We start from the raw sequence: 21,633 nt of genomic DNA, 5'->3' as shown, positions 1-21,633 counted from the left end.
CCTCGCTGCGGTGCCGCCCCTGGCCGGGCGCCAGCCCTTCCCCGCGGAGCCGGGTCCGGACTGCCGCGCTCCTCGGCGGGGGAACGCCCGGCGCTCTGCACAGGGGCTGCTGAAGTGCGCGGAAGGAGGTTGCCCTGGCGAGGAGATGCCTGTCCTGCTCGTGTGTCGCTAAAAAAGAAAAAACAACATCAGCGTCGCCACCATCACTAATGCCCGCTGACGGCTCCGCGTTCCCGTGGGAGTCACTGTTAGCTGTCGCCTCCGGGTAGCACCCGAGCGGCATCTGCCGCAGCTGGGGGTGCTGGTGGCGGCATGAGTCAGGAGCAGCCCTATCAGAGGGGTGATCGCTTACTGGAGTAGAAAAAAGACTAGAGAAGAATAAGGGGAGAATGGTAAGACCCACAGGGGTCCAGCAGCCGCAGGATATATGGTTTGGTTATGGATTTTTATGACTGGTTTTGCTGCTGTCTTCCCCCGATGTAGAGACACACATCCCCTACTAGATGTTATCTCCTACCCAAAAACTCACCAAGGGAAAAAATGAAAAGGAACGCCAAAGAAAAGTCTCCACTCGTTCCAAACAAGACCTGTGACCAGATCACATGAACACTGGTAGTGCCTTGGCATCTTTATGTCAATTCTGAGATGTAATCACCCTCACACACCCAGCACACACCAAAGCTCGGCCTCAGCAGTACTGAGCTGACAGGCTGATGGATTCCAGAAATGGCCCCAAAATACTAACATCCACCATGTCACCTCTTGCTCAGGTCTTTGAAATCCTTGTGCCATTCCTCACCACAACCTGCTAAGACCATATCACCCTCTCAGGTAAGAGGCTGAGGTCACTTACTGTTTGAAGGACTTTATGCCAAATGCACTGAGCATATTTGAAAGAGTGGGTATCCTGCATGCCAGTATTCTCTCATGAACAATTTTAGCTAAAATTTTCTGGGGTGGGAGAGCAGTGGGGAATGGAGAGAGGAAAATGAAGAAGAAGAAACCATTTCTAGCCCATGTGAAGCCTGTTATTTCATGGTAGAGAGAAGCATGTGTTATTTGTGCTAGTGAGCTTTACTGCTAGTCAGTAAAGTTTACAGCTAGTCAGCTTTATTGACTGATAGATTGTGCCTTCTAGTCTCTCTTAGCTGGAATTAGGGGTCGACATTTAGTAATACCAGTTGACACAATGTAATAGCAAGTGGGAATATTAAGGTAATATTATTGATTGACATGTTCATCTGTCGACAAATGCCTGACCTGGTTTGCCTGGTGTGTGAGTTGCTGACAAATGTGCACTGTTGTTCGTATGTTGCAGGCTGATGCACAGCAGCTTCTGCCCAGCTCTGGAAAGACATGCTGTGATCTGAGTTGTGTGCATGAGTGAACTGCCCTCCGGACTCAGCAGTGCTGTCACGTGCAGAGAAACTTATCCACCAACATGCTAGAAAGAGCTCAGGTGTGTGGGACAGCAGAAAGGCACAGTGGCCAGTTCTCACCAGGAGAATGGTCATTCCCTCCTCTCCCTGGTCTTTCCTGGCAGACAAGCCATGTGTGAAAATCAACTTCACTAAGACTCTGTGTAGATGAACATCACCATGCTCACACCTTCTTCTGCTTAAAATCTCTATTATCATTAAAGTTATCTGAACAATGCTGTCAGAAGCATAGGTCCCATGTGAAATTCCCTTACTGATTAATTTTGTTAGTAAAATACGCTAGAAGCTCAAATTGCACATATTTGTAGGACAGATCAGAATAAAATCTGCCCTGTTTAGTCCCTTTCTATATTATTTATGGCAAGAAAAGATGTGCTGTTTACTTGAAATAGGGTCCCAGAAAAAATTGGAGCTGGATGGTGAGAGAGATACTTAATGTGAGAGCTCTGCCATTGAGGTACAGATATCAGAAATCCTGTGGCAAACAGTGCTACAGAAAGGGAAAAGGACAATGCAGCAGAAGAGAACTGCTTTGATGTTTGGAGCAGAACAATTTACTCCCACACCTGGAAGTAAAATGAATCCTATTCTCCACTTATCCTTCTAGATGTATTGCCTTACTGTATGCATCCTGTAAGGACCTGTCTGGGGCTGCAGAAAGGTAGGAGTACTTCGAGTACTCTATGCAACCTCATTCCTCTGCTCTACACCACATCCCCTATGAACAGGCATAACCTGGCAGCACAACCCCCTTGGCAGCACAACCAGGACATCAATAGGATTAGTGTTGAAGGAGAATGGCTTCATCTGCCCTGCATCTTCTCATTCTTTCCTGGCGCTTTGTTTGTTCCTAATGTATTTCTATCAGTCTCTTTGTCCCCTGTCACCCTCTCTTTCCCATGCCCAAGCACATCCTATCCCTATTTTCATCCTCGTTCTTGTTTCTATGAACTAGAAGGATAAGCCAGATTTCTGCTTCTTAGTTAAGCAGTTTCCTGTTTTGTAGGAACATGTACCTACAAAGTGGGATACCTGTAGTTTCTGATGTGTGAGCATATCTAAGATACACTGAACAGTGTATCTATGATACTATGCAATTGATACAGTAAGTAAAGGAAAGAAAGTTTTCAGCAGTGGAGTAGTTGAACTCTCTGTACCTTGGCTGAAAAATGGATGTGAAATAACTTCATGTCAGAAGAGAATTCCACATCCATAGCACTTCTCAAGTATTCAGCCCCCATGATAGTAATTACAGGATCATCCAGGTTCAAAGCAGGGTCAGAAATTGTGGCTTAAGGGGGAGGGGAGTACCCAAGATTTGTAGATGCTCATGGTTGAAAGAAATTACAAGTCAGAGGGGCCGCAAAAGCTTACCAAGTTTTATTAGTAAATGACACTCTTGGTCTGTAAATTGGTATAAGCACATGGCACTGGGTTTGGGTAAAGGAATAAGTTGAATGAGAACAGAGGCATGAATTGGAGAGGAGGAGACAGAGTGAAAGGAAAAAAAAAAGGGAGAAGGTGAGATCACCAGTCCTGGCTCCAGCGCTGATCCAGCTGATGGTATGTTTAGGGTTCTGGGAGCACCTGTGCCCCCAGGCTTTGTGGTGGTACCTTCTACAGATAAATCTCCCCTTACTGCAGGTAAGTTTCTCACTTTCTATGCAAATTACTAGTCCTGTGCAGTCCATTCCTCTAGACTTTTCTGGAAATGGGTTGGGGATGGCTTTGGGGATCTTTGGTGGTCTCAATCCCCTCTTACAGTCCATGCCCACTTCTCAGTCTTATCCCTGCCCTTGTGCGGTGTTGTGCTCATCTCCAGGAGCCAGAACAAGGACGTTTGTCCCAGAAATGTGCTGCCCTACCCCCTCATGGCCTCTTCTCCAGCCACATCCTCTTCTTTCTCAGTGTATTATTACCAATAATTCTTGGCTGTTATCACCAACAATCCATGGCTGGCTCCACAGCCATCTGGCTATCAGTGTTTGAGACATACAAATTAACCCTCTTGTCTCCTGGGATTCTACAGCAATGAAGTCCGACCGGTTTGCTTTGGACTTAATCTGGTCTTGAAAACCCTCAGCAAGGGAGACTACACAACCTCTTTGGGCAATTGATTCTCCTGCTGGATTAGTCCTAGGATAGATGCCACAACACAGCCCTCAGATAGAGTACAACTCATTAAGCACAACCCTCTGACCTCATCCAAAGTTGGATCAGTTGGCTACACATCCAGACCATAATGTTTTAGCTTAAATACAAACACAGGTAGACAGAGTTGAAAATGTTGCTACATTGAAGGCAAATAACATCCATTGCTCTCACCCATCCACAAATCCCATTCTTTTATCAAAAAAGGGCAGTAACGTTCACTGTTATGACTTATCCGTGGTGAACCTGTGCTGATTATTCACAATTGCCTATTTCTCTTTCATGCATTCAGAAATATCATGCAAGAGAACTTGTTTTGTGGTCTTTTTTGCCAGGGATTGAAGTGTTCCTTGGGCTGTTCCTTGGGCTGTTCTTTGAGTTCTTTTGAAGTATAAGTGCAACATTTCTACTATTGGCAGGGATATCCACAGCTCCTCAAAGATGATTGAAATCTTGTGCTGGCATGAGATATCTCTCACAGCATCCTTGGACACAGCCCTTGTATTTCCATGGACTTGTATAAGCCAAGTTTTCTCCAGCAACTCCTAATTCATCCACTCATGGTCGTCTCTCCCCTCCATTAATACTAGGCCTGAAGCCCTAGGAGACCTTCCTGTGTAAAGAAGGCATTGAGTTCCTCAGGTTTGATTGTGTCCACTTAGGGTAAAACACCCAGCCTACTCAGTGACTAGATGCCATTTTCCTTGTTCAGCTGCTTACCATTTATCAGCTGAAGCTCTATTTGTTACTATTGACATGCAAGTTAAAATTCCAGCTGAGCTTTTTCTTTCCTGACACCATTCCTACATGCCCAGGCAATGTTTGTAAATTCCTCCTTTGTAACCCATCCCTGCTTTCATCTTCTGTATATTCTTTTTTTTTGCATTGGAGTTCTGCCACCATTCCGTATTTACCCAAACCAATCTGCTTATGTATCTCTTTTTTTCCTGAACACTAAGATGGCCCATTCTTACACTTGGTTGTAGCTTCAGAGATCTCCTCACTGCTGGAAAGAGTGACAGAGTGAAAAGCAGCTATGCAAGAGGTGGGGAACAAGATGTCCGGAGCTGCAGAACTAAGGAGTCAGATACCTTAGGGCTGCACCTTTGGGTTGACTAGCACTGAGTAAGTTGCAGCCCTTTCATCATGGTTGGGGCATTAGTAATAGCCGCCTGAATGGATCATCTGCTTGCTGCTGACACTGCAGGTTTCTGTGCTGCACTGCTAATAGGTTCTTGTCTCTCCTTAGCCACAGGCTTTCAGGAAACTGTAGGGACTTCTGTGATGTTAGGAATGCTGCCTCTCTGCCATGTATCATTAAAACTTGGCAACATTAAAAAAATAAAGAAAGGAGAAGGAAGTATGCAAACTTACTAGTTCTGTGCATTCTGTACTATCTAAGGAGCCCACATGGTACCTGAAAGTGTAATTAAAGGCCATGAAAGCTCATTAAATACAGAATGTGTATATGCGGGTGGAGGTGGAATGAGGATTGCTCAAGCAATTTTTCTTCTGGCATTTCCTAATGTTTTAATGTTTAAATTAGCAAGTCTTAATTAATTTTCATTACACAAAAATACGGTGAAAAGTGTGCTGTTGTTACATAAATGGATCCACTGTCTATTGCTTTTTTTCTTGGTAGATCTCAGAAGCAAAAGGAGGTTTCCCCAGGGAATCCTGAATTTTGTTTAATCTGGATGATTTAATGCTAATTAAAGTATGTCTTTGGTATTTAGCAGGGGGGGCTCTGAAGACTCATTCTGCAGACCTGGAGGCCAGCAAGCATACTGTTTGTTTCCACAGTGCGCAGTGTGGAAGGTGACTTGAAAGAAACTAGTTAAATCTTTATGTCAAAGACTGCCATGATACAAGTCTAAGACCCTTCATGGAGGAGATCATGAATTAAAAACAACAGCAACAACAAAAGATTTCAGGAGGGAGAGCAATTGTTGAGTGCACAGAGCAAAACAGCAGCACAGTATCTCCCAGACTGCAAGAAAGTATTGCATCTGGCAAGTTCCGCATTACTGGCAGGTATGGAGAGGAAACAGGAATGCAGAAACTGCACTGGCATGTTTGCAGACTGCTGAACCAGACACTTTCCTCCAGACATAGATTAGCCGCTTGCTTCAACAAACAGAGCAAAACAGGCCAGTCAAGTCACAAAAAATATTATAGAGACAGCAGAACACATGCCCAACACTCTGGGTAGCAAACCAGTTGTCCAGTGGCTGAATCTCTTCACAGTGAGGCAGATCCTGGGAATGATTCCTTGTGTTGCCATCATTGTCCGTTGTGAGCCTGGAAAACCAGCTGTAAGGGAATTGCGAGCAGCTGCCAAAAGCATGGGAAGCTGTGTCACCTCTGCTTCTCTAAGTGCCAGTGAAAGACAAGTCCATTATGCAGTCTCATCTTGGAATAATTTTCTGCAGGGTAAGTTTAAAGACTTGTCTACACTTTGTCTCGCTCCTACTTGTGGAGATGTTCCTTCTCCCAAAGCTGAGTACAGATTTGTCTTTGTAGCTACAACCACTCCTTCAAATGGGGAGATCCAGTCTCACAACAGGTCATTTTTGGCAAAAATAAATTACATATGCCTTAGAAAGTGGATCCTATGAATGTGAAGTAAAACACACTCCTGACTGCTGTATTTCTGCTGCCAGTCTTTTCTGAAGCCTAAGATTACTCAATGGAAGATGTAAAAATTTCCTAATATTTCAAAGTGTTTTCTTATTTCATATTTTGTTCTTCTTGAGCTATTTTATTTCCATTTATAGTTGTACCAATTTTTCCCACTAATACAAGACAAGCAAGTGGAATTATAATTTATCTAAAAATCTGTCCTAAAAATGTGAACTCACAGCTTCCTTAGTGCCTTGTTGAATAAATTTTTCAAGAACAGAAATGGAAATAATACTTTAGTTTACTATTTTATTTTATTTTATTTTATTTTATTTTATTTTATTTTTATGTAGAAAGACATAATAATTTTAATTTTAATGTCTTTGCAAACATGCCTAGCTGAAACTATTTCCAGAATCATTATATTGGACCATATTTCATGCTTCATTTAAAATAAGCGAATGCAAAATCCAAACAAAATAGGTCCAATTTACATTTTGAAGTAAAAGGAAATTTTAACGATTAGCTTTCCAGAGGCAACATTGTCTCTGCTCTTCTTTTTTCTTTTTTTTTTCTTACTTCTTTGTCAGCACAAAGGTGGCTCACTAGGTCAGCAGTGTGTGGGCCTTGTCCCCCTGTAGGGCAAGACAAGACAGGCTTTTGCTCAGAAATCATTCCAGATTTGTCCTTTGTTCTCTGCACAAAGAAATGTGTTAAATGGGAGCTAACGAGTGAAGTAAGGATCCACATATTGCAAACACAATTAGATGCCTGATGGTCCCAGAAAGCAAGAGCTACAGTTCCAGGTGCACTGCAACAAAGATGAAAATGAGAAGAGATGGTCGGTGCTATCCAGGTGGAGCACACAAGGCACTAAATCTGCTTTAAGGATACTGTGCAAAGGCCATACCATTATAATTTTTAAATACCACAAGACATTATTGTTCATTTTCCCAGAAAGCAGTGACACCTGTGGACAGTAGCTCCCTGTTCTGCCTTTTTATCTTCTTCTCTCTCTTTCTCCTCTTCCTCTTTACTTTTCCTTCTCTCTGAAAAGCAAAAAAAGGTCGGGTGATTTATCTAGGCCTTTTCTACATCTTGGCCATCTCAGTTCAATTTCTAGTGTTTGGAAAACCTATTTTGTGGTATTTTCAGTTCTCTTCAGTGAACTTTACCATGCTCCTTCAGCTGGAGATTTTTCTGGAATGGAATTCCCTTCCTAAACCTAATTTAAAACACCAAAGAGCATGTTGACTGCTAATAACGTCAGAGTTCTTAAAAACCTTTTTCAGTTTTTCCTTTCAGTAGTCAAATGCACTAGTGTACTCCTCGTGCTTTATACGAATTTGCAGATGTAGAGAGCAGCTCAATTATACAGGCTGGGTGAGGCATATATAGGCTGGCAGAGGATTTTGGACAACAAAGTGCAAAGGTCTACAAGGTTACTTCTCTCCTCTTCTGTTTTGCCTGTATCTGTGCATGCCAGAAATCCCCAGCAGGGGACTTCTTAATCTCTTTGCAGGAGGACACACAGTATGTTCTCACACCCACAACAGTGGAGGCATGCATGCTTGCTTTGCTCCCGGTCTTCTGCTGTCAGTTTGTGTAATTTTGTATAAGTTTGTGTAATTGGAAAAGAGCAAATCAATATTTTTATTACACAGGCGGTGGCAGAAAGTGGCATGTGAAAACTTCACAGAAATCCAGAATTAACCAGTTAATTTCAGTCCTTCTTTTGTTTCTGATATAGCTGCTGACCAGTAAATACAAAACAAACCAACTGGGCCTAAACCAGCCCAGAAGGATGAGAAATGGAAAAGTAATTATGTTTGTCATGCATGTAGTCAGTGTTACTGAAAATGAGAGCTAGCAAGTATTTGTGAAAGAAGGACAATTCACTTCGTGCTTCACTAGAAGTCCCATCCTTTTGCCAAGGGAAAAGTCTGTGATCTGTATAAGTAACTTTTTGTGTGTGTTGACCTGTTTCAGTCATGCTGGAAATCCCAATGGCTTTTATGTCATATAAATTTCGTAGAAATTGGTGTCTAGGAAGACAAGAAGGAAGACACAGTGATGTGCATAAGGGAACACAGAGAAGGGTCAGATGTTCTGTCTTCTGGTGAGCTCCCCAAAAGCTCAGGAGCAGAGTTAAGCTGGGCAGTTGGCACCTTGTCTCCTGTTCCAAACCAGCCAAGGCACATACTGTCCCTTGGCCCGCTGTCCAATCAACCAAAAAGAGCTCAGGGTCATGAGAGACACTCGTAAGTCTGGAAGACCAAAAGAAAATATTCATGTGGTAGAGTGAATACTGGGAAGAAATGCATGAAAAATACATGGTTTCTGCAGAAAGACCAATTTGTTTAGATTTTCATTATACCAGCCCAGAAAGAAATAACTAGCTAGTTAAAAACCATGCCTATTTTCCTGATGCTTTTTTCAGCTTTAATGATTTTTTTTTCCACAGTATCACAGAGTTGTTAGGAAAATATGTAGGGTATGGTTTAGTTCTGTCTTCAAATTTGTTAGACTAGAATAGTATTTCACAAAGAACCTCTTCTGTGTTCTTGTGCTGAATTTCACAGTGGCTTCCACCTTGAGCAAATACCCAGGTCTTGTTTCCATGTATAACTAACAGATCTGAAGACAGAATTATTTAATACAGATACCAATTGTTATGATTTTAAGTTCTCTTTATGGCCCTGCAGAATTACTGTAATGCTTTAAAGCTCAACTCCTGATAGAACTTTATCCACGGGAGGCCGATTTGTTCTGTGTCTTGTGCTGTCACACGTGCTAATATATCTGAAAATGTAATTGCACCATTTAAATGTTCTCAGCAGCACAAATTTTTAAAATCAAAATTGTTACAGAAAATTTTAAGTACTTTTAGGGAATAATTAGCCTCTGCATAAGTGATGGGGTGATCACATCCTGTGGCTTGAGACTACGAAGCTGGAATTATCATTTGATTTTGAAAAACTCATAGACTGCATGAAAAGTAAAGCTTCCGTGAGACAGACCCGAAGAATTTTTATTCCTGCAGAAATAATGAGATTGATATTTGATTGTCCTTGTGGCCTTTGCACATGCTGAAGAGAGACACTGTAATGTGTTACCCAGTGGAGTTGTTCATACAAAGAGCATGGGATAAATTACATACTACAGAGGCCAGCGAAGGTAACCTGTGTAGAACTGGTTGCTTGTAAAACAAAGGTCAACTGTGATAGCAGAGCCAATGCAGTCAACCATTCAGGCTGGTGCTGCAGTATATTATGCTGGCTCATCACTAATGTAAAGGGAAAAAACTACACAAAACCAATTTATTTTACCATATTAATGCTCTAAAATCCAGCTGTTCATTTCCACATTGAACACATCATCAACTTCATGAGCTTCCTTGTAGACTGAAAGGTTTCATGTAAGAGGGGAAGTGTGAGCGCTCATTTCATAAAGGTGAGGTTGCTTACTTTTCACCTATGCACTCAGAAAATAACACTGTTGTGAAAAAAGCATGCCCTTACCTTTCTCATGTCAGAAGTACTGTGAATTGCAGCAGGAGCTGCCGTTGCCTCCTCAGACACCACATTCCCTCACTGGAAAAAGCAGCTTCCTGCTGACAATAAATCAAGCTGCTCTCCTCTGCTTTGTCTCCAAGTACAGTCAGCATGAGCTCAACTGTTTAGTCTGTCTAGTTAACAGTCAACATGGTACAAGGAAATTTTATTTGTTGAGGTAAGCTTCTGATTTGGCACTGAAAGAATCTAGAAAGAGGACCAACAAAAAAAAGTTGAGTGAAGAAAGCTGTGTCTTAAAATTAAATTTTTCTTACATGACTTCTTGGGCAGAGAAACTGTCTGAAATGGGCTGTGAGCTACAAGAGACTTAGAGGCTGCCTGGCTCTTGTGCTTCACCAGAGTATGCTTACAAGCTTTCCTTGCAGTCAGCTGCTATACACTCATCACTTCTGACACTGGTGCAATTTATTTATATTCCTGAATTCCCCTTGGGGCAGGGATAAGACTGTAGCTTCTGATAGCTTTTCATAAAAACATATAGGCCAGGTTTTCTCCTCTGACCCATCTAAATCTTTAGCAGTCTGCATTTCATTTAAAAGATAAGGCTTCCCTCTATATTGGAGTAAGTATTTCAAACTCTTTTGAAAAAGCAAACAGCCATCTCTCTGCATTTTAGCTATACAACCTTTCTCCCACATTTTCATTTTCCTAAGGACAAGTATTTTGCATAAGACTTATTGATAACATTCTTAAAAACAAGGCCATTCATACATTAAAACTTAACTAATTTTTGACCCCTGACTATCTTATTTAAGTATTGGCAGACTCAAAGGTTGACCTATTATGCTAATTATATTGTAAAAAGTATAAATAAGTTTCCTTTATTTAGGTCTGACATCTAGGTTCACTGCAATAAAAATACTTTATAATAAAATAATCACTGAAGATCTAAGGGAGTTTTTCAAGCATATATTTAGGTCCTACATTAATAGTTCATGTTCTGTTCTTTATTCTGGTTTTAACTGGGTGAAGTAACACCATTTCAAGTAACAGCATATTAACTAATTAAGGAAATAAAAAATTAAGTAGAATTATATCACTCAACAGTAACCATGCTAAATAATGTTCATTGCTTAAACTAGGGTAAGTATCTGCAAGCCAATAGTGAAGAAACTGCAAATGGAGACACCTATTATAATGAAGAGTACTGGTAGTGGAAGGAAGAGAAATCATAAAAGCATGGACATTCTCTTGCCAAGAATGTGCACGTGGAGCAACAAACATCACTCAACAAACACCACTCAAACCAAAGCTTCTCTGCTCTATGACACTGGCAAATTTTTTGCCTTTCTTTTTTGAAAGCCTTCTCCTTCTGTGGATTGTTTTGGATCACAGGGTAAAATACACGAATTGTCTGCCTTGGAAACATGGTTGAAGAGCTGTGGAATAAGAACCAGTCACGTACTGGCTATCAATTCCCCTTTGACCTGTAGCTCACAGGCACATCAGAGATGCAATCTCATTAATAATGTGATGAAACCCACACCACGCACATTGGAGGGCAACTGTTAAGCCAAAACTAATTTGCATTAAATTGTAGGGTTTTCGATAGTCTGAGTGGAGAAAGAAGTACTCTTTTAGCATGTTTGTCATATGTTGCTGATGTCAAATGTCTGAAAAAAGTATTTGATGTAATGTGCCAAATTTTCAAGATGAAAACATCTGACACAGGCATGTTGGTTGTAATTAAGCCATAGAGGATTCTGATGTGAAGTTGCCTCCCTCTTTGCAGGATTAGTTCCCATCTATCTGTCTACACAGATATAACGTCTCTTGAGCATGTGTGAAGGCCACAATCAAAGTAAAATCTTAGTGAGATTTCTGCTGGAATAAAAAAACATTCAGATCTATCTCTTAGAAGTCTGCACAGGCAGATGGAAACAAACTAAGGTCTCTAGGCTGCTGAAGCGTTACTGCTTGAGAAAATGAAGAAAAGCTTTCCAAATCTGCTGCTGTATCCCCTCTGAAGAGCATGCAGAAAGCCTGGCTTTCATTTGAAACAAGTAGCAAAGGCATATCATAGTAATGAATCCTTTCGTGCAACAAAGTACCTATGTCTACCAAATCCTTTTAAAAAAGACTTCTAACAAGATTATTTACAGGCCTGGCCTAAGTGGGAAAATGCCTATTATGAAAGTCTGCTCTGTCCTGAGCAAATGGGAAAAGAGCAACTTTTGGGCAATAGCACATCGGGTATGGCAATGTGGTTTATAATTTCCTTCTTCAGATAACGCCTTAATAGCAAAACATGAACATGTCTAGTGGTTAGCCCCACATCTGTCTGACCTAAACATTCAGTAATGAAGATAAGATAATCCCTATGGTTTCCATTTTCCCTAATGCTACTCAGATGGTAAATCACTCATTTAAGATAAATAAAATGTGAATTTTAGCATTGTCTCCTAGTCATCAAGCTTTTAGGTTCTCTCATTTGATTTTGACATTTTTTCCAGAAGTCTGGAATTTCACTTATGCATTCAAGAGGTCTTTTTGGTAAAAATGTTACATTCATATGCAGTCATACATAACATGAGAACTAATTCTCGCTGCAGAGAGATCTGGACTGCAACAGGGTGAAGAAACCTCAATGCCCATTTGCAGCAATGTTCGCATTGTCCAATGTGTTTTCTCTTATGGGTGTTATTACTGAGACTCATGCTTGGCAGAAAATTTGACAATGTATTGTTACCCTACCCATATCTCTAAATCATTCCAAGTTCAGGAATTTTTTCTCTTGCTTCTATTTAATGAGTCAGCAGTTGAATTATATCTGTTTAATTTATGTCCAGCAAGAATGACTTGTTAGGCTATTTTTTAGCATCCTTTTGTATAGGGTTCATTGTACAGAGGAGAACAACAAGATTGTTTTTGTTGCAAGTACATTAAAGAACATAACAAATTAGATCAGCCATGCCCAGGTAACTTGTGCTTATAATCTGCAAAATTGCTCTTTAAAGTAATTTCAGGGCAGGAATGTATTTGTTCAGATTAACAATGTCTTAAAGGATATGGAAAATAAACTTAATGTCAGCTCCTCCTATCCCAACAAATGTTCTACCTCTGATGTGCAGCCTGTTTTTCCTGCTGGTAGTTTGCTGTGGGTGGGTATGGGAGGATGTTTGGAGCATGGAAATGTTATTACAAAGGCAAGTCAGGACTCCAGAAGCCAGGGCTCCTAAGGTCTATGGTATTTGTGAGGGTTTCTCATGTTTATCACTCTGGCTGCACTTGGGTCTCCTGTTCATGACCCTGCCAGCACAGTGCAGCTCCAACCCATGACTGATGCTGCCTGTGAGCCTGTGCACTTCTGTTTTCCCTGTCTCACCACTATGTCCCAGAGACTGATCATAGCTTTTTCATCGAGGCCAGATGGTGGCCCAGTCTCTGCAAAGGCCTTCCTCCCACAGGCAGGGACAGCAAACAAGAAATTCCTCAAGATCTGCCCCACCACCACCAAGCAGTTTCTCTTCTTTCATAACAATGTAAAGCTACCCTCAGCACCAGCACCGGCCTTCCGAGAAGCAGCCTGTGTCACCTGAAAGAAACCTTTCCCAACTCAGCCGGGAGTCTATGCGTTCTGGGCTTCTAAGCTTTGGGATGTCTTTGATGCCTCAGGTCAGGCCAGGAAATGCATGCGCCTTCAGCTCTGGTGGGGCAGCTCTGCTCTGCAGTTCAGCCAGCATTCCATGCTGAGGTAAGCACCTCACCATTACCACCCCACCCCACCCCCCAATCTTTCTTCTGAGCGTGAGCTCCTACCAAGTGACTCCAGCCTGTCAGGAAATGCTTCATCTTGCCCTCACCCTGCCATTGCAGCGGGTAAGGGGTCTTGATGGGCTGTGGCATAGAGCAGGAATAAGGAGCTGAGACCTCCTGACCTGGGGTTTGACCGGGGCGCTGTTCTGCACGGGGAGGAGGGCTGTCTCAAGGTGGCTGCTGACCACACCTCCTCATTGCTGTTGGGGGGGATCACAGCCTCAAAGGGCGGAAAAACAGCTGAGGGTGGTAGGGGTCTCTGGAGGTCCTGGTCCAGTCCAACCCCCCCTTCTCCAGCAAGGTCACTGAGGGTCAGTTGCTCAGATGAGATGTGAGTGAGCTGGATTTAATTGCAGAGAGAATTTACATTAGACAGACTCTGCAAACTCTCTGCAATTAAAGGCAGCTAGTGGCTCCAAGAGTGCAGACAGTAATTATATGTGGTTTCTCACTTCCCCATCATATGAGAACAGACGCTGTGGGTTTGCAACAATAAGCCCTTGCCACTCCAAGGAAAGAGCTGATCTTGTTTTCTCCACTCCTAGGGTTGTTTGTAAATACTTTTTATCTAAAATGATTACAGAAGAGCTGAGTTTGAACCATGGGATTTAGTCTGCTAAAGTGATTGATTTTAGTTTCTCAAATTTAAATCTTAGTCAAGCTACTTAGAATACAAAAATAACCAATCATTTTTGAAGTCCAGCTCCAAACTGAACAGTTTACTTAAAGAATATACAATTATTTCTATGGATTTTTGTGCCTGAAATTATTTCTGTCTTTTGGGGAAAAGAAGTTTCAGAGACAATTTTAGATTAATTCTTTAGTCCTGAAAATAATTTGTTTCAATGGAACAGGATAGCATTTAGATCATTGTACAAAGACAAATCTTTGAGCAGTTTCTGAAAAGTACTTACAAAAAATTTAATTAAAATACTTTTATCAATGTTTAAGTGTTAGTATGGAGTGTGTAGCTATTCCACATAAAGGCTAGGGAGACTTTCAGTGGTTTTCTGACAGACAAGAAATCCCTCTGCCCTGGGCAGACAGGGAGTGGGACAGTATTCATTTTATTGTGCTAGACTCTGGATGACTGTTTCACACATCAGCATCTGCCAGAAATGAAAACCAAAATTAATAAGTACAATTATTTAAGGGGTCTCATGGCATAAAATAGATTGCAATCTAAAACTTGTCACTTTTTTACCTCTTTTGAGGCCAAAGAAAATCAGGTACAAGGACTTAAGGCACAAGACAGTGGAAAGAAACACACCTAGTCCAGCATCCCTTGAGGACAGTTTTAAACAGTGTTTTAAACCCTGCAGGGCTGGCCCAGTGTTAAGGAACTGTTCTATACACCTGATTCTGTGCCACTCACATTTAGATGTCTCCTCCTGGAAAAATCAGTATCTGGTAGACAAAAACTTCTCACCCAAGAATTCCCCTGTCAAGTTCAGGAGAGCACCAAGACCAGTGCTTCAGATGACTCTAATAGACTCAGCTGCCTGAATTTGCTTCTGTGTCACTTCATCTCAAATTTAGATGTTTTCTTCTTGTAGTATCACCAGTGAGCCTGGCTGCAACTGGAGACCTGTGCCCAGTTTTGCCTCCTTGGAACTCGGCAGCCACTGACCCCATGGAAAAAGCCCAGCAGATGTCACAGACATAAACAAGGTGCTGGAGCACAGTACATCTGGAAAGGGATGGAGAAAAGACTTTAATACAATCTGGAGACAAGAAGGAAGAGGAGGACTCTTTTGGATGTCTTCAACTTCTTTCTGGTGGGAAAACAGAAAGGAAAGAGACAGACCTCTTCTCTGAGGTACAGAGGGACAGCACCAAGGACACTTGCCAGAGACAAAAGCAGGCCCTTTATTCCCCAGAAAGATGCTTGATTGAGGAAGAGAGGTACAGAGAAGCCATGGGATCTCCATTCCTGCAGATCTTCCCTGCTGTACTGAACAAGTCCTGAGGCACCCTGGTTCAGCTGGTGTTCCTTTAAACATGGAGCTTAAAGGTGTGATGGGGCAAGTGGTGGATCACAGACCTTCAGAGCTCTCTTGTGAAAAAAATAGTCTACAATACTATGTCACAGCTTCCTGAGCTCTGTTTCAGCTCATTTTCCTGAAATATCCTCTGCAATCTGTTAGCATTCCAGAACTAACAGGAGCAGTACTCAGTGTGTTGGATGAATCCTTGTCTTGGAGGACAAATACAGACAATAGGAGATAATTTGTTGTGAGGCTTCTTTGTCCAGAAGCTGTAATATTGGTGGCAAACCATCAAGTATATTTCTACTGCCCGTTCCTCATGAAACTATGATGCCTTGATTTATCCTAATTTCAAAAGTTACTAGTGTTTTAAAAAAAGAGACTTTTAATGTGTCATGTTACAGCCAGGCAAATAAGCTGGGCTTGTTACATGTAAAGATTTAAGAAAGCTTTACAGGAATAAAGGGAGTCAGAGGATTCTGTAAGTCAAGCTAGATGATGGCTACTGTAGAGGGCTACGGAAAGTTGGTGGTAGAATCTGTAGTAGCAGCACTAGGTGCAAGCAGGTACAAGAAAAGACTAATGGCCTAATCCGGGATGAAAGTAGCAGAATAAGACTGAAGAAATTTATGAACATATTACTGGAGAAAACAAAGCAAAACAAAACAAAGACCAGCTCAGCAAGGAACAGGGTAGACCTGAAGTCTAACACAGGTATATGCTTTTAGCTTATCACAAAGATGGAATACTATTTGTTTGGTATGCTCAAAATATGAGTTTTTCAGAGGAAAATTATCACAAAGCTACAGGACAACATGTTTCCCTTTAGAGACAGCTCTTATAAAAATAATTTGTGATTTATAGCTAGATATGGACTTTGGGATTATTTTGTATTTCCTGGGTCTGAGCCTTGTATCCCATGATTTGCCCTGGCTTCCTTAGCAACAAAACATCAATGTGCAAGCTGAAAACAACTGAGCTGTGATGTTTTCCTCATAAGAAGCTAAAAATACAGTCTTTGTATTCCTCTGGTATCCAGCTTCACAGATGCACCCATTGTTTCTGCTTGTTTTCTGCCTGTTGCACTAGAAATACTGAAAAAGTAGTGCTGTGGTCTCAGAGCTGTACTTGGGAATCCAAGAGCCCTCATATCTCAGCTCCAAACTTCTGCATGGCTAGGACAGTGTTTCTGTCTGTGTTTTTGCTTTGTTTTCTCTGGGAAACACCTTCATCCTCCTTTTAAAGTGTGCTCAGCTCCCCTAAAGGTCTGGCTGCTTCAGGAGCCAGGATTCTGCCATCAACATCTCTTTTCACTGTAGTCTAAATATGATGCTGCACTGGTCACCATAGTAATACCCTGTCTCTGTGAGTCTTTCATGCATTTCTCATCATGCAAATACGTTTTCAATTTTCTTTTTAAAATCTGAACTGCAGTAAGCTAACCCACATATGTCTTGGCATGATCACACTATTAATCACTGACATAGCTTTTTAGAAGCCTGGCATCTTGTTTCATCCTGTGTTTGCAGTTTGCTCTTTGATATTAAAGCTGACTTGTGAGAAGGGAAGAAAGGTGGGATGGCAGCTTTACTGCCCTCCAACTCCTTACCCACTCAGGGCTGCAAAAGCTTATGGAAGTTCTATGCCACTGAAATAAACCTGCAGCCTGCAGATCCTCCTCCACATGCTTGGAAATGTGGCACAGATGGAGCTGTACTGTCTGTGGGGATTACATACTGGGGAGAGTGGCTGTGCACAAGAACCCTGTCAGTATTTAAACCCACTCACTGGAGGCTCATGGGGTGAGTGGGTAGAAAAGAACATGGAGAAGAGTTATGATATCCCAGTATTGGGCTGGGTCCTGTCCTGTGCAGGGAAGCACAGATTGAGAGGTTTTCTTCTGACCAGAGAGAGAGAAGAACGTCAGGAGAACCACAGTGGAAATGGATTCCCTAGCAGCTCTAGGAAGGCCATAACTGAGGCTGAAAAGTAGATTTTTAATGGGAAAAAGACAGAAAAAAAATCAAACTGTGTATGTTTTCTGTTTGTACATAATGTGAGTTACAATCCAGGGACTTAGAAGGATCAGACCAAGTCACATGGAAGTAATGTCTGTCTTCTGCTACTGTTCTCTGCAGGGCTGCTTCTCCTCAGCTTCTATTTTGAGGACACAGTAACTCTTCCATGTTGCACCACTCGAAGGCTACACATATTACCAAATCAGGAACTGCTTAAAATTGTTTTTGAAATAATTTCTCCTCCTCAAAGGAGAATCATGTGCTGTTTTGTATTCAGGAGAGTTTCAGGTTGTTCAGTGTCCATCTGGTGTTAGACATGGGGCTAATGAGGAGGAATTACTTCTGAGGCCACTTACTTAAGTGCAGGTCTCTGAGCTCTTGCAGATTTTTTGATTGCTGTGCTTTTGTAACGATAGTTGAGCATTACATGTATTTCAGATAACATGGTAATTGAGCTGGTACTGTTGACCGAAGAGGCTGTTGTAATGAAGTAGTGGATGGCTGCTCGGTATGCAAATGTCATAATGACACTGAACTCCGGAAAGCGAAAAGCACCCATTTGGGAACTGTTTGCTGTGGCATGCAACAAATCTTTAAGCTGCCCAGTGTTACCTGAGCCAAGCTGAATCTTTAAATAAATGGGTGTAGATTAACCATTAGATTATTATCTTCAGGAATTGATTGAATTCTAACCCACAGCACTCAACAGAATTCTCTTTGACAGAAATTTGGACTCCCCAGGAGAATGCCCTCCCTCTTTCACACATCCCATCCCAAAGAGAAAGGTCGTCCTGTAAGAATCTGCTAAGGGATTTGTTAATCTCTAAATGAGGAGCATAGAACTGCTGCAACCCCAGCCAAAATGGCCCAAACATTGTTCTCAGTTCATGCCACAGCCTATTGAGCAGATTGACCACTTCATTAAACTGGAGATAAATGTGAAGATTTGACTGTCTTTACATATAATGAAAATTTAATTTAAATGTCTTAGGCATAAATTTAAATGCAAAACTTTGTATCCATAAACTTGGTTAGTTGACATTAGGAGCTGGATCTGATTTCAGAGAGCACTAGCTAAAGGAGCCATATAATTGGTTTTGCCCTGTTAACTGCTCACCTTCTCCAAAGTCCTTTACTGTCAGCCTAGTTTTCTCCCAGGTTAACAGTGAGGACTAGCTCTCAAACCCACCAAAAAGCTCTCTCAAGCTCTCCAAAACTACCAAAACAGTGCTAATAAGGTAGCATTTGAGGTACAAATAAGGAAGAAAAATGTTAATTAAAAAAAATCCAGATTTCAAAGCAGGCTAGTACCATGGTTGGTACTTCAGCAGTGCTTGTAGTTTTCTTTTTTGTTCTCATAGAAACATGGCACACTTTCGTTCATGCCAAAAACCTGAAGGAACCTAAAAGGATTTCAGAATGGAAGTGAAGTTCTAACTCAATTTTGCTTTTTATTAAAAAAAATAGTTAAAGGCCAATATATTTCAAAAGGGACTAAAGGTATTTGTTGGTATTTGTTTAAGAAACCAAAACGAGATGCCTGACTTCTGGAGTGATTATGCAATGCTTCTTATACTGCACCAATTTGAAATACCCCAAGTTGTTAATCACTGGTGAGTAACATAAACTTCAGAGTTCATAGAAGGAATAATTGTGTTGCTGTCCATGACTGGGAGCCTTTGCAGACTAAGATCCATTAATCAGAGCTGCCTTTTCCTCAAGAAAAATGACAGCTCTTATAAATTTTATCTGTAGTTTTCATACGTGTGGGTGATTTGGCTGACTCATTAATCCAGGCAGAGATTGTTAATCAGTGGATGACTGCTTTGCATGCAACAAAATCATGATTCAGATTTGCTCCTTTATGGAAATGCCTGATTGAAATAATAGTATGTCTTACATTAAGCTGTAGCCTTCTAATTTTGATCTTTGTTCTCCTAAGAAAAATGGCTTATGTCTGCCTCCTCTATATCTTTGCTTTCCTTTGCAATCTCCAAGACATTCAGCAATAAAGTGCCAACCTCGGTCTCTAGCTGTCATGAGGTTTATGATAGCAGGTGGCTGGGTCAAGAGACACTACATCACTGTAGGCCTCTTGATGGAAAGAGCTGCAGTCCTTACTAAATCTGGGAGGAAGAAGGGGTACAGGAGCCAGGCCTTCACTTCCTTTGTTAGGCTCAGTGAGTGTGTAATTGTGGGAAACTCCTTTGTGGCCAATGCAGAAGGAGTTTTAGATAGGTAATTACAGACTTCCTGCTGAAATGCTTGCCCTTTTTCCACTCAGAGAGCTGATTTATTTCTTTGGTTTTGAGTGAACTAGTTCTTCTGCAGTTGTGTAGAAAAACTATCCATGTGTGCAGTTACAGAATGGGATAGATACTGTAGAAGTGAAGAGGACTTAGAGGAGGTAGTTAGTTTTCAAATCTTAGGATTCTCCAGTATAAACTACTGTTAAAAGGTTAGTCATCAGCCTGAAAGTGTTGCAGGCTTTGGTACATGTTGCTGGACAAAGGCTAACCGCCTCAATTCAGCAATTCCTTTACTAAAGCTGTTTAAAAGAAATATGAAAAAAAAAACTCAACCCGAAATTCCTGGGCTTTATAGTGACTACATTTTAGAAGAAGGCCTTCATTCTAAATGTCTTTTCAAAACCTCTCATAAAGTCACAGCTTCCATTATATTGTAGTTCAGCATACCTTGTTATGAAAGTAAGAGGAATGCACTAGTGTTGATTTGAAAATGCAATAAATCTAACAAGCCAGGTGGCTTTAGGTCATGGAATATAACCTTGAGACATTGCCACATAACCTATTAGGCTCAATAACAAAAGCGGGGACACCCAAAGAGGGGAACACAAACAGAAGGGAGGACACTAATTTCATTTTCCCTACCAATGCTTTCAAATTTCTTGCAAAAAAGAAGTGTGTTTGCAGAATATCTGAAAGTTATTAATGGGGAGTTAGCTTTTACATACACTTACCACATTTTCTGTAAAACTTAAGAAAAAACAAATCCAAACTTCATATGCTCTTTCCTTCACTTTCTCTCTTTGCCCTCTTTCTCCCCTCCTACAGACTTTCAAAGTTTATTTTATTTTTTTTCCTCCACTGCAGTATTCTTCTCTCCCTTAGTATTAATTTGTGCTTAATTTTTCCCCTGTTTAGTTAACTTAGCAGATCAGGGTGCCTATCTCCCAGTCTCCTTTCATTCCTCTTGCACAGCCTATTGCTTTGCTCCTTGGCCATTCTTGTAGACAAAAAGGAAAAATACTATGCAGTATCAGATGATGGAGGAGTGGAGGAACCAGGTAAAGATTTATGGGTAGGTTCTGTGATTATAAAGAGGAATACAGTCCAAACACCTCCAGTGTCAATATCTAGAAGAGATTTGCCTTCAATTTGAGATGTCTAAGACTGTCTTTGGACAATTATCCCACAAAACTGTATCAGTATCTCATCCAAAATAAATAGCTACTTTGGGGACTTTCACTCATTAAACATTTCTCTTTGTCCAAGGTTCTATCTGTTCTCCTTCCTGGTATAAACTCTTTCAGGTATATATTACAGAAGCAGGAAACTTGTTCCCCTGTGAGACAAGGTCACAAAGATCAACCAGAAAAAAAACTGATTTATAGTAAAGGGCCTTGCTTTGCCAAGTGCCTAACAAAGGTGGCTATTTTTCACTGAATCACATCATCTAATTGAATGTTAAATTATAAAAGGTAGTTCCTAGGTGTGGGCACAGCTCTTGAAAGGTCCAGGTCACTAACAAACTGGTTTAATCAAACAGCTTTAGACATCCTGTTTGCCCTTCATATATACAAATATATATACACATTTGAATCCTTTTCAGTCCTGGGAGTCTGCCTAAAGTTGAGTAGCTCACATGCTTCTATGGAGCTTCATGATAATTAGATGATGGTGTTAGTAGTTCCTGCTTTAAGAAAGGCTGTGAGAATCACCTACATGATGCAGATCCAGGTATTTCATGGGATGGTTTGTGTCACTTAGCACAGAAGGTCATGCAGGTTCTCCCCTGCAGCTCTTTGAACACAGTCACAATAGAAAGTCCCATGAAGTCCCAT

This window comes from Motacilla alba, chromosome Z (genome assembly GCF_015832195.1).
Source record: "Motacilla alba alba isolate MOTALB_02 chromosome Z, Motacilla_alba_V1.0_pri, whole genome shotgun sequence".
NCBI classification, from domain to species: domain Eukaryota; kingdom Metazoa; phylum Chordata; class Aves; order Passeriformes; family Motacillidae; genus Motacilla; species Motacilla alba.
This window is presented reverse-complemented; position numbering follows the sequence as displayed.